Genomic DNA, 12,148 nt, shown 5'->3' with positions numbered 1-12,148 from the left:
CACCGAGAGCGTGGGACCTCATCCGTCCGGACCTCGGCAAGGCCTTTGGGACGGCCCCCGCTGCGTCCTTCTCTCCAGGGCGGAGAGGTACGGACCTGGTGGGGGGAGCGTTCGGTGGATAAGGAACTGGAGAAGCTCAACAGGAGCCGGCAATGCGCACTCGCAGCCCAGAAAGCCGACCGCATCCTGGGCTGCGTCGAAAGAAGGGCATCCAGCAGGGCGAGGGAGGGGATTCTGCCCCTCTGCTCCGCTCGGGGGAGACCCCACCTGGAGTGCTGTGTCCAGCTCTGGAGCCCTCAGCACAAGAAGGACATGGACCTGTTGGAGCGGGGCCAGAGGAGGCCACGAAGATGCTGGGAGGGCTGGAGCCCCTCTGCTGTGAGGACAGGCTGAGAGAGCTGGGGGGGTTCAGCCTGGAGAAGAGAAGGCTCCGGGGAGACCTCAGAGCCCCTTCCAGTCCCTAAAGGAGCTCCAGGAAAGGTGGGGAGGGGCTGTTTGCAAGGGCAGGTAGCGACAGGACGAGGGGCAATGGTTTAAACTGGAGCAGGGCAGGGTTAGATTAGCCATGAGGAAGAAGTTCTTTCCACTGAGGGTGGTGAGACACTGGCCCAGGTTGCCCAGAGAGGGGGTGGAGGCCCCATCCCTGGAGACATTCAAGGCCAGGCTGGATGAGGCTCTGAGCGACCTGATCTAGTTGAAGATGTCCCTGCTGACTGCAGGGGGGTTGGACTGGATGCCCTTTAGAGGTCCCTTCCCACCCAACACAGTCTATGATAGCGGCGCCGCCGCGCTCTGGTAAATACGGTAAACCCCTCCCGCTCCGGCCCCGCCCCCGGCCGCTGAGGCACCACCCGGCCCCGCCCCTCGAGCGTTGCTAGGGGCGACCTCGCCCCCTCCGTGCGGCGGTGCCCGGGAAAGGGGCCGGCGGGGCGCGGGACCCGCTCCGGGGGTTCCGGGGCCGCTCCGGGTCCGCCGCGGGCGCGGAGGGGCGGGAGCGGCGGGGAAGGGTTTGAGCGACGGACGCCGGCGTTCCCGTCGCCGCTTCCGGGTTGGCGCCAGGTGAGTGGTCGGTGCGTGCAGGGGAGAGGCGGGCAGCGAGCACCCTGCGGGGTCATAATTATCAGTAATTACGCGCTCCGCAGCTTTGGCATAGCTACCGTACGTGGTGTACAGGTAACTGGAGTGAGTTAATTACAAGTTGTCGAGGGCAGCCGAGGGAACGTCCGTCAGTCCCGCTGCAGGCAGCAGCCGCAGCGGTTTGTTTTCACACCGCTGAGTTCGCAGCCCGTTGCCTGAGCCGCCTGGGCCCGGCTGGGCGTGTGCGGGGACGGGCAGGACAGCCGAGGGGTGGGGGTGCCACCGGTACCGACCACACCTGCGGGATGGGTAAATGCGTTGTAGGAAAACAAAAAAAAAGCAAGTTTGTTAATCTCATGTCCGTAGCAGGAATGAAATAAAATGTGCAGTAAAACTTTGTAAATAATTAGACACTATAAATACAGTGAACGTGGACAACATAAGCTTGAAAAAGAGTTTTCCCCCTCCCGTGCCCCGGTGTTCCTTCTTGAGGGGAGATGTCCAGATCTGATTGAGCAGTTGATGACACAGTTAGTGTCACATACTTTACGTTCTCTGAGGAATTTCACTTTAGTGCGACCTGACAATTTAATTAAACAAAGGTAGCGTTGTAAGGCAGTAAGGCAAATTTAAGAATGACCTTAGGAACAAACCCTGCATCTTGATCGTTAATTGGAAGACATAAATGAGTGGGCTATTTCCATTCCACTCCTCCACTTACTGGTTCTTTGTTCACATACTAATACTGATTTCAGTTATCCAAAAGAAGGTTTATCACCTTTGTTGTTAAAGTTTACTGATGGCAGATAGGTGAGATGATCAGTGACAAAATGTTACTGCTGTAGCCTGGTCTGACTGTCCTGACTGTCTGGTCAGATTGTTCCAAATGGGAGAAGGATCTTAATACAATGAAAAAGACTGTGTAAAGTCTAGGAACCACAGTGGCTTCCCACCAGAAACAAGGAGGTGGCAGAGAGTGACTTCCAGGATTTAGTTGCATCAGTGACACAATTTGAACTTCACTGTTGTGGGAATAGTTGATTTGATTGTTGTTTTTTCTTTTTTAAAAGAGAATCAAGTTGGAGTGATCATGTGTGTACGCCTGGTGGTGTTAGAATGGGCTACTGGAACATAATCTCCAATTACAGTAGCTCTCAAGTAAGATATGAAAATACTGGAGAGTTCAGAGGAGGCCACAAAAATGCTCTGGTTCTGGAAAACAAGCCCTGTAACCGACTTAATGAACTGAGTTTATTCAGGCACATCCAAGAGAAGAGGGCTGAGAAGTGACTCAGCCACTCTGTGGAAATCCACGCCTATGGGAAAGTTATGTGATAGCTGAATATTTTCAGTCTTTCCAAGAAAGGCATAATGGGATCCAGTAACTGAAAGTCAAAGCTACACCAATTCCTTTAAATGTGACACAATTTCCTAGCAGTGATGGAGGTTAATTATAGGAACAGTTTACAGGAGAGGTTAAAGGCTTGCCATTATTTGGAGCTCTTCAGCTGAAACTATTTCTATTTTGAAGATGAGCTTAAACCTGAAATCTTGGGCAACTTGCTGGTGCAAGGGTGCCCGTGTGATTGAGGGGAAATTGGTGAGGTTATCACTGAGTCACTTGGGACTCTTTACTTCTTAGGCCACTTGGCTGCAGAAATAGCAGATTGTATTTTTTTTAATGTTGCTTAAACGTCTGTAGTTCTAAATTAAGATAGGTTTAAGCAATCTTACGCTTTTGGATGAACCTCTGCTTCAAGGGGGAATTCCACATGCTGTTTTTACAGGGGAAAGTTAGATTAGGGTAGCGTATTTCTTCCTCTGCTGTTCTTTAAATCATCAGTTTGGCCACAGAGAGCACACACTGAGTTGCTATACTAGTCCAGAGAATCCCCTCCCTTATTTATCGTGTCTTCTCTGTATTTGTGTGGTCTGATCCAGCAAAGTCTGATTTGTTAAGGCATCAAACGAGTTTTTCACCCTCAGCAAGAGCATAGTTTTCATGCTGGGACTTTCTGCTGGCACTGGTTTTATCTCATCGGGTTCTTCTAAAGGGATTTTGGCATCTATTTGACTCAATATATTGTTTCAGTAGGACGAGAGTGCTTTCAAGATAGCAGGTTTTATAAAAGCATATTGGATGATAGGGGCAACTAAAGGTTCTGTTGACTCATTCTGCAATTATGACTGTTAATTAAAATTCCTATATAAATAAATACATCTCCCTGTGCTTTCGTGAATAGCGAAACTGCCTCTTATGTAGCACTGTGCGTTTTGGTGTGCTCTGAGGGCTGGCTGCCTCCCTGGTTTTGTATGGAAACAGGCACCTGCCCTTGGCTGTGTGTCAGCTTTTGGGCACAAGCGTCACTAATAGCCGAGGCTTCTGGTTCCATGGTTTTTCTCACTGTATGTGCAGGCAATAGAGTGGAAATAGTCAAATTTTAACATGTGGAGTAGAACCAGCAAAATGCTGGTGTAGAAGCAGCAAAATACATATTCTGGCATGTAAATGATCCATCAGAAAACTTATTTGGAGTTTTTAAGGCACTAATGCTGCCTGTTAGAAATCATAACACTCACCTCCACAAAGTTTTGTTGGTTCTTACAGTTTAGCAGTTGCAGCAAACTTTTCTCGTCTCCCTTTGTTGGGGGAGCTGAACACGCTGCTCGTACGAAACCGCGTCAGAGAAACGCGCGGTGCGCAGAGCAGGCGCAGAAGTTCAGGACTAAACTGCAGCACTTCGAATCGTGCCTTTTACAGCGACACAAAGTAGTGTTGGTCCTTAACGCAAGGCATGGCAAACAGGAATTGGCAAAGCTGGAACAAGCGGAATTTCTGTTGTGCTCCTGGGGCAGGCTGGAGAGAGGTGGGAGGCAGAAGCGGGTGGTGTCTCTGTGAGCACACTCGGGGCTGGGAGTTCCCTGTTCAGCCCTGCAAGGAAGCTCTGTGATGTTACAGCTCGGATCTCAGTGCAGAGGTAGAGTTTGCAGTTGGTAAGAACGGTAAGAGGAGTAGGTCTATGCGTTTATACTCTTTGGCAAGTGTCCTGGTTTGAGGTAAAACAGAACCAATTTTCAGTAATTTTACTTTTCAGTTAAACCTCTTCTGACGAACTGAACTTTCTGAAATTAACGGCATATTTTTCCAACAGTGTCTGCCCACAGAGTGATAAGACCTGATTGTTTATAGTTTGTGCCAAGGAATGGTATGCAGAGAGGCTCTTGCTTACACTTATTGCTATAACAGCCAAGGTCAGCTCAGTTTGTTATTTGCCCCCTTGGAGGGTCAGAAGTGGAAAAGCGCAGAGGGGCAGGGAGGAGCGGACGGGACAGGTGACCCCAAACTGACCAGCGGGGTGTTCCATCCCATCTGCATCATGCTCAGTGTAAAAGCTGAGGGATCAAAGGGTCAGGTTTTTTTTCTCAGTGCTGGCGTCCGAGGAGGACCCTGTCTGTTTGTCTGCCTTTGATCCCGATCTGTGCGTTCCTGTATCCAGATCTGGAATCCAGTTCCTGTCTGTCGCTGAGTCCAGTCTGGGACTCCGCAGTGATGTCATCGTCATCCTGGGCACTTGATATGGTTTTGAATATATTGTATATACTTCATTATTTTCTTTTTATTATTTTCTTAATATTTTCATTAAAGTAGTTCTGGGGTTTTTTTTAAACTCGTAAGTCTCTCCTCTCTCTCATCCTGCTCTCCCTGAAGGGAGATGCTCTCCCTCCTCTGAAGGGGACACAAGTAAAAGGGAACATCTGTCCTTCGTTTCATTGGCCAGTCCAAACCACGACAACAACCAAAGCAGTTGCTTCTGTGAATAAATAATTTTACCCAAACTTGCATTAAGTAACTTGCTGAGGTGTGATGTAGCCGGAGAGGAGGAGGGATGAGGGGACACAGGCCACCCCTGAACTAACTAAAGAAACAGGTTGACAGAGACATTTTATGGGAGTTAAGAGTGTTCTTCTCTTGAACCAAGTTTTAATAATTTGATTCAGAAGCCAATTAGCGAGTTTGTCTAATATGCCTGTACCTTTAAAATAAAAATTCTGAATTCTTTTGTAGCTGCCTGAGGATGGTCGATGCTATGACAGCCTCCTCGAGCAGCTGTCCTGGTGGAAGGGGTGGCCATAGGGGCCTGAGCGGCGTGTGAGAGGAACAGAACTACGCTGACGGAAATAGGAGACCCACTAAGTGCTGAACATCTTTCTGTTTCACATTTTCATCTTTTAATTGAATAAATGTGTCATAAACATTTATTGTGTAAAAACTATGGTAGATGTCTGTGATAAAAGTCTGAAAAGTTCCTGTAGGAAAAATGAAAGGAGAGTGTGTATGTGTGGGATAAGGGGGGGCAGAAGAGAAACTCCAGTTAGGTTTCTATCAGAAGAGAGGTCTGGAAAGCTGCTTTCCCAGAGGAGAAAAGTTTTATTTCTTTTGTGAACCCTTGTGAAGGTTTGGTGTTGCAACATGAGCAAATGGCATTAACTGGGGCCTGGACAGTGTGAGCCTTGTCCAGATGTTTGCAGTCAGGAGTAGGGTGGCGTTTGCAGCCCAGAAGGCCAGTCGCATCCTGGGCTGCATCAAAAGAACCATGGCCAGCAGATCCAGAGAGGGGATTCTGCCCCTCTGCTCCGCTCGGGGGAGACCCCACCTGGAGTGCTGTGTCCAGCTCTGGAGCCCTCAGCACAAGAAGGACATGGACCTGTTGGAGCGGGGCCAGAGGAGGCCACGAAGATGCTGGGAGGGCTGGAGCCCCTCTGCTGTGAGGACAGGCTGAGAGAGCTGGGGTGGTTCAGCCTGGAGAAGAGAAGGCTCCGGGGAGACCTCAGAGCCCCTTCCAGTCCCTAAAGGGGCTCCAGGAAAGCTGGGGAGGGGCTGTTTGCAAGGGCAGGTAGCGATAGGACGAGGGGCAATGGTTTAAACTGGAGCAGGGCAGGGTTAGATTAGCCATGAGGAAGAAGTTCTTTACACTGAGGGTGGTGAGACACTGGCCCAGGTTGCCCAGAGAGGGGGTGGAGGCCCCATCCCTGGAGACATTCAAGGCCAGGCTGGATGAGGCTCTGAGCGACCTGATCTAGTTGAAGATGTCCCTGCTGACTGCAGGGGGTTGGTAGAGGTCCCTTCCCACCCAACACATTCTATGATTCTAGGGTGTCTTTTCCCAGCTGTGCTAACTGCCTGCTGCAGGACTGGGGCAAGTAATGCTTTATGGTCTGCAGAGAAAAATCAAGCAAGAAGATCCTGCTTACATAATTAACAACTTATTTTGTCTCAGCTTTGCCACCTGTTTGGGATGATGCTCTGGGCATAGTCCTTGTTGTTGGCTCTAAGGAGAAATAGACCTGTTTGAAGGTTGGAGCGATTGCTACTGTCAAAGACCTTTGTAAAGAAAAAAAATAAATCATATGTTACTAATTTTTATAGAATAATCCTTTTTGCAATGTGTTCTGCAAGAAATAGGTGGACAGATGAAGCTAAAGAGAGGTTAAGTGTTTTCGAATCTGATCGTACCAGAAGCAGCTAAAAATCCTTCTACTTCTGTCCCATCACCTATACAACAGGAGAGTCCTGTTCCTTCTCTGACCAGTATATCCCACTGGCACGAAGCTGTGTGTTCCCTGTACAGTTGCAACACTGTGGATCTGGAAGCAGAAGGAAATTGCTAAGGAAGAAAAAGTAGATACAAATAATGGAAGAATTAAGCAAAGGAAAGGAAGTTCTAGTTTATGTTGTCTGAACATTTGAACAGCAGCAGCACTAGAATCAGTTTGAAGCTAATATCTAAGGTGTGGTTATGGTTGGCGTCCTGGTGCAGAACTGGGAGCTGCTGTTCCCTGCCTGTCCCCGCTAGTGATGGCGCCTGCTGAAACAAAAAATGGTGTAAAAAGCCTCTTTTTATGTTGTAGCACAGAAGCCAGATTCTCTGCTCAGTGTTGGTGAAAGCAGAGCTGCAGGTTTATGGCAGTACAGGTGAGATCTGCCGCCTGTGCGTTGGACGAAGTGCGTGTTGCTCAGCTCATCATTACCGTGGTTCTTGTTATACGTTACCAAGAGCAGAGGAGCTTCTAGCTCTACGTGTATTCCATGCATTTAAGTAAATTCCTCTTTACTACCTTTCTGGCTCTGCGAAGGATATGGTCACGCTTGTTAAGTGTAAATGTATGACTACTGTGATTTCAGGCTGTTCTTTTATGATTAAAGTAATGCTGTGTTTTCCTATTTGATGGCAAGCTACACCCATACAATGTGATTTATCCTTGGCTGTTGCTCATCTGCCTTCAAAAAGCAGAGTACTGTGCAATACAAGGGGTTACCGCTATAGCTATACATGTAACTGTGTGGCTTGGTTGCTAATTTCAGACCTTTTTCTGCTCTTAGATTTTTCTGCATTTTTTGTTCTTCTGTGATGACACTTTCTGCTACATGTTTCAAAAGGCGCTTTATGATCATTTTTGATTTTCACACAAATTGTTTGGGTTACACGTTCATGAAAGAAAAGTCTTTTTTTTTCCAATCATCCAGGACACTGCCTGTCTCTCCACTGTTGATCTTTTTTAATGTCAAACTCTGCCTGAACCTCCTCAAGGAATAAGCTGTTACATCAGGAAAAAAGTTGGCTGGAACACAGCCGTGCTGGGAGGAATGTTTGAAAATGCGAGAGCGAGCACAGGAGGAACTCTGCATTGCTTGGGAAATGCTGTATGGAACCGCTCCATGTGGGTTTTCTTAGGTTATACAATTGCCTGGAAATTTTCGGAAAATATTCCCTGGGGACTAACACCTGCCACTGTTAGAAAGTAAAGGGAATTGGTTTCGCTTTTTGAGAAGGGGGGTGCAATTTTGCTTTACAGGATAAATAGCTGCTGTTTCAGAGTGTGCAGAGCAGGTTTTTATTAGCCGTGTAGCTGAAAGCATTATTGTCTGGGTTTTGTTTTGTAAGCAGTAGTTGCCACTGGGTCCTTGGGGTGGATGGGAGCGGAGGTTTCCTGATGGTGTTGTCTGTGTTAACGTGGATAAGCTGCGTGGATTAGGACGATGGTTCTCGGAATGTTTTTTAACAACAGGATGGTGTTCTTGTTAGTCTTCTGTCACTCTTAGCCACAGGATCTTAACGTTACAGTAAAGAAGTAAAAATGCTGGCAGATACGTAAGGCTCCGGTTGAAGAACACATTTGATGGCTGCCAGTCTCTGTCGCTCCCAGGCAGCAGGTAGCGCGGTGCCTCAGTTAGGGTTGCTTTAGCCGAGTTTAGGTGTCATGTTGGTCAGCGGACAAAAAGTGCAGCACGTTAACAGGCCTGTTTGCTTCCTTGCAGCTCTGTGGTGGGAGCGGAGTTCCCCAGACATCCCTCGGCAGATAAACCCTCCTGCCCTCCTCCCAAGGTGAGTCTGTCTGGACATGCGTCTGCGGGGGTGTTTGACACCATGGGGGCAAAGGCCCCATTTGGCAGGGTGGGGGCAGCACAGCTTAAGGAATTCCTGGCCCTTGCTCGCCTGGCTTCTCGCTTGATTGCTCTGTCGATCTCTTTCACCTTATGCTCGTAGCTTGGGTGTTTGGGGGACGTAGCTTGGGTGTTCGGGGGACGGCGGCGCGGGGTGCCACGGTGCAGGGCAGGGGGAGGATGCGGGCACACTTGCACAGGCTGCTGCGGCTCTTCTGGTCCCACCCCGGGCAGCAGCCCCCTCATTCTGTATTTCTAGGTATGTTGTTTAAGTGGAACAGGTCTATTTGGACAATTTGACATTGAGATTATTAAAATTAATATATTTTCTGAGGATCAATATCAGCTTTTCTGTGCGGAGTTTGTTTCTGAAAGTAATACAAACATGGGTCTTTTTGCAGGATGTTTTATGAGCTTATGTGGGTAGGTGAAAGGGGACTTGACAATAAACCAAGTACCAATTGTACAAACTTAGAGCAAATACTGTTTCATCACTGTAGTTTGTGTGGCCACTCTCAGATGAAGAGATTCTTTCAAATAAGCAATATTTTATGGTACGGCAGGGAATAGATTTATGATGATTCCATTTTGATTTGTGAACTTCATTCATGATATTCCCTTGTATTTGTAAAGATTGATTTAACTGCATGTTGAAAAGTTACGCAGCAGTTCCTTATGGATGAAGTAGATTGTGTAGAACTCAGTTTACCTTAAAAAGTTGTGCTGGGTTTGCTGCTCCGGGAGCCCATCTGATTCCGTATCCTTTCTTCTCTCAGAGTGGGCGAACTGTGATCTTTGTCTTTAGAACCACTGCCTGCCGAGATGTTTACCAGTGAGGGCCTGCATAATACAAGGAAATAGAAAATGTCTGTGCAGGAGCAGTCTCCAGTTAGTGTGTATTATCTGTTTTCCCCTTTTGTTCACATGGAAACAAGGCTTGGTGTTTAATGAGAAATTTCTGGAAAGTCTCATTTTGGGTTTTTCTAGTCTCCCTTGTCTATGTTCTGAAGTGCCGCCGCAGCTTCGTTAGAGGGCACTCGTGAATAACGGCACGCAGCGTTCGCCACCGACTCTGCAGGGAAAAGTCCCGATGCAAATGTAATTTGCCGCCCCAGAGCAGGAGGTATGGAGCTCGAGATGGATTGCTCTATATACTTTGCTGTTTTGTGATGCAGGGCAAGACTGACTACGTTGCAGGCTGATTTAGTATTTGTGCTGGAACATAGCAACAATCCATTAGGTAATTCACTACAGTTTTCCAACTGTGGATTAATTAATTTAAATAACTTGTTTCTCTCATGGCCTTTACCTCATAAACTGCCTTGATCCTAAATATACGTCCATTTTAGAACCTTTTTTGTTTTGTTTTGTTTTGTTGCTATCATCTTAAAAAAATAAATCCTTTAGAAACAGTAAGTTGCTTCAGAAACTCGGGTTTTAATTCCAGCCCTTACATCAGTTCCGTCTGTGCCTTTGACAAATAGCTTCTCGTGTCTTCTTTCAGTTGCCCTCTCTAAGAAAGAGGGTGATGATTTTTACCTTGGGAGAATTAATCAATGTATATACATGCGCTTTGATATCTGAAGTGTTTCAGAGTATTTTAAAAATATAATTAAAATATTGAACCAAGCAGGAGTCAGGGAAGATACATTTAAGACCACGGTATTTTGCTCAAATGCTTTGGTGCTTCTTCTGTTCTGGCAAGATTATAGAGCCACATCATTTGCATTACTTTTGACTTTTCTTGATGGTTTTAGTTTTTTTGTCCAAGCATTCTTTATATGCAGGAGTCAGATTGTCTGTAAACATAAACATAATCTTAACTTTGTCCCAAACATACCTTGTTTTGCTTTTAAAGAAGCATACCAAACCGGTGTAACTTGAAACGTTTTTCTGAGCAATTAGCACTGAATCATACCGCACTGGATAGGCTTGGCAGAACTGAGGAGCGTGTTTCCTATGCTGGAACCATGCCTACATAGCATAAACCTCAGCTTTAATATATTGTTTTATTCAGCCTCTAAATTCCCACTTCTGTGTCTAGCGTTACTGCTGGTAGCTGGGTTCTGTGTAGCCACTCATCGGGAGCGCTCGTGTGCTGCTCCAGGGTGCGAGAAGAGGCGCTGCGTGGGGATGGGATGTGAATGTGCTCACAGAACAGGGCAGTAACAGCTATGGACAGAAACCAGTTGTCTGGCTGACTGACCCCTCTCCTTACTGGGAAGTATTCCTTCCAGCTGGGACCGGCATGTCTTTCTTAGCAGGGGCTTAGCTTTACTCAGAGGTGACAGCTTTAGCATCTCTGCGTTAAAGATGGTAGACATCGGCAACCTGAGAGTTTATCGAAGCAGATTCTGTGCCACAACCTTTGCTTGGTATCCTAAAGAACTATGGCCATGAGACTCTGCTTCTCCAAGATTAAAGCAGAATAATAAGAAAATGTAATTGTCAGGCCATCTTTTTCCTCTCCTAGTTTTTAATCTCCTCTTGCACCTTCCCTTTCTGTCCTGCTAGTATGGCTCCTTGATAGCTTTTTGGCAGAGTGGTTGCTTGGAGTAAAGAAGGACGGCTGAGATGTTCCTTCTGAGGAGTTCTTCAGTGTCTGTCCCAACTAGAGGGTACCTGAGGAGGCAGCAGAAGCTGAGCTGAGACATGGTTACCATGTGGGTGGCTGCAGATGTATGGAATGAAGCGCTGCGGAGAGACTCCTGCCGACTTTAAGGCAGTTGATTGGAACAAGGTGAGCAGCTCTTGCAGCGAGGTCTTGGCTCGGCAGCCTTGCCAAACAGCTGCTGGGCTCCGTGCCGGCACAGTAACTGGTCTGCTTCCCATCTCCCACCGCCTCTCGTGTGACGGCGGCAATAGCAGCATCTCTGGGGCACAGGCAGTGGGTCAGGGAGTGTGGGCAGCCCAGAGCTCACCCCGGGGCTGTTGTGGACCCCTGGATTGTGTCGGGGAGTTGGGAGTAGGGCAGCAGGCAGGGCAGGCTGGACGGTCAGGCTGTCAGGGACGGCACCCGAGTGACCGCATCAGCTCTGGTTTCTGAGGACACTTTTATTTGCCTGACCGGCAAATGGAAATTAAGGTGAAATGGAATAAATAAGGGCTTCCCTGCTGGAAAAAACCAGTTACTGACCCTAAAGCATTTTCATCTGCGGGGCTTTGGATTGTATTTTTAATGGCTTTGAAAAGCTCAGTTCTTGTCATTTCTGTAAATGATATTAGAAATGACATTTTGAATGACAGAGGCTTTAGCCAAAATCTTCACCCCCTTAGTGTTATGTTCTGTCCATTTGTAGATGCCCTCTCATGTGTTTTACCACACATGGAGTTCGGGCGTTCTAAAACATAATAGTAATCTAGCAGCCAGTGACATCTACGGAACGTGCTGAAGAGGAGGTCCAGCGTGCTTGCATGCAATGCTTTCTTCCAGTGTTGAATAGCATCTCCTACAAATATCTTCTCACACAACACTTTTGTGGAACTAAAAGTTTATTTTTATGATGATTTATGTTTTGATCTTTGTCAGTCTTTGACGACTAGATGGACTTGTGTGTTGACATGTTTGCATGGGTTAGCCAATGCCATCTTCATGGCATGATGTAGTAAATGTAATTAGTAAATGCT

At 47.2% G+C, this 12,148-nt stretch overlaps 1 protein-coding gene across 9 annotated transcripts in view; it reads left to right on the top strand.

Moving 5' to 3' along the window:
* Positions 1-14: 14 nt before the first annotated feature.
* EXD3 (exonuclease 3'-5' domain containing 3) overlaps positions 15-12,148 on the top strand; it is a 305,022-nt gene continuing 292,888 nt past the window's right edge. For 6 of the 9 annotated variants that reach the window (XM_063352656.1, XM_063352657.1, XM_063352651.1 and 3 more), the window contains exons 1-2: positions 15-87; positions 8,396-8,462. The gene's annotated coding sequence lies outside the window, so the exon portion shown is untranslated. The other 3 variants (XM_063352655.1, XM_063352653.1, XM_063352652.1) reach the window with 3 other exon arrangements.

Source organism: Chroicocephalus ridibundus, chromosome 15 (genome assembly GCF_963924245.1).
Source record: "Chroicocephalus ridibundus chromosome 15, bChrRid1.1, whole genome shotgun sequence".
Lineage (NCBI taxonomy): Eukaryota > Metazoa > Chordata > Aves > Charadriiformes > Laridae > Chroicocephalus > Chroicocephalus ridibundus.
This window is presented reverse-complemented; position numbering and strand designations above follow the sequence as displayed.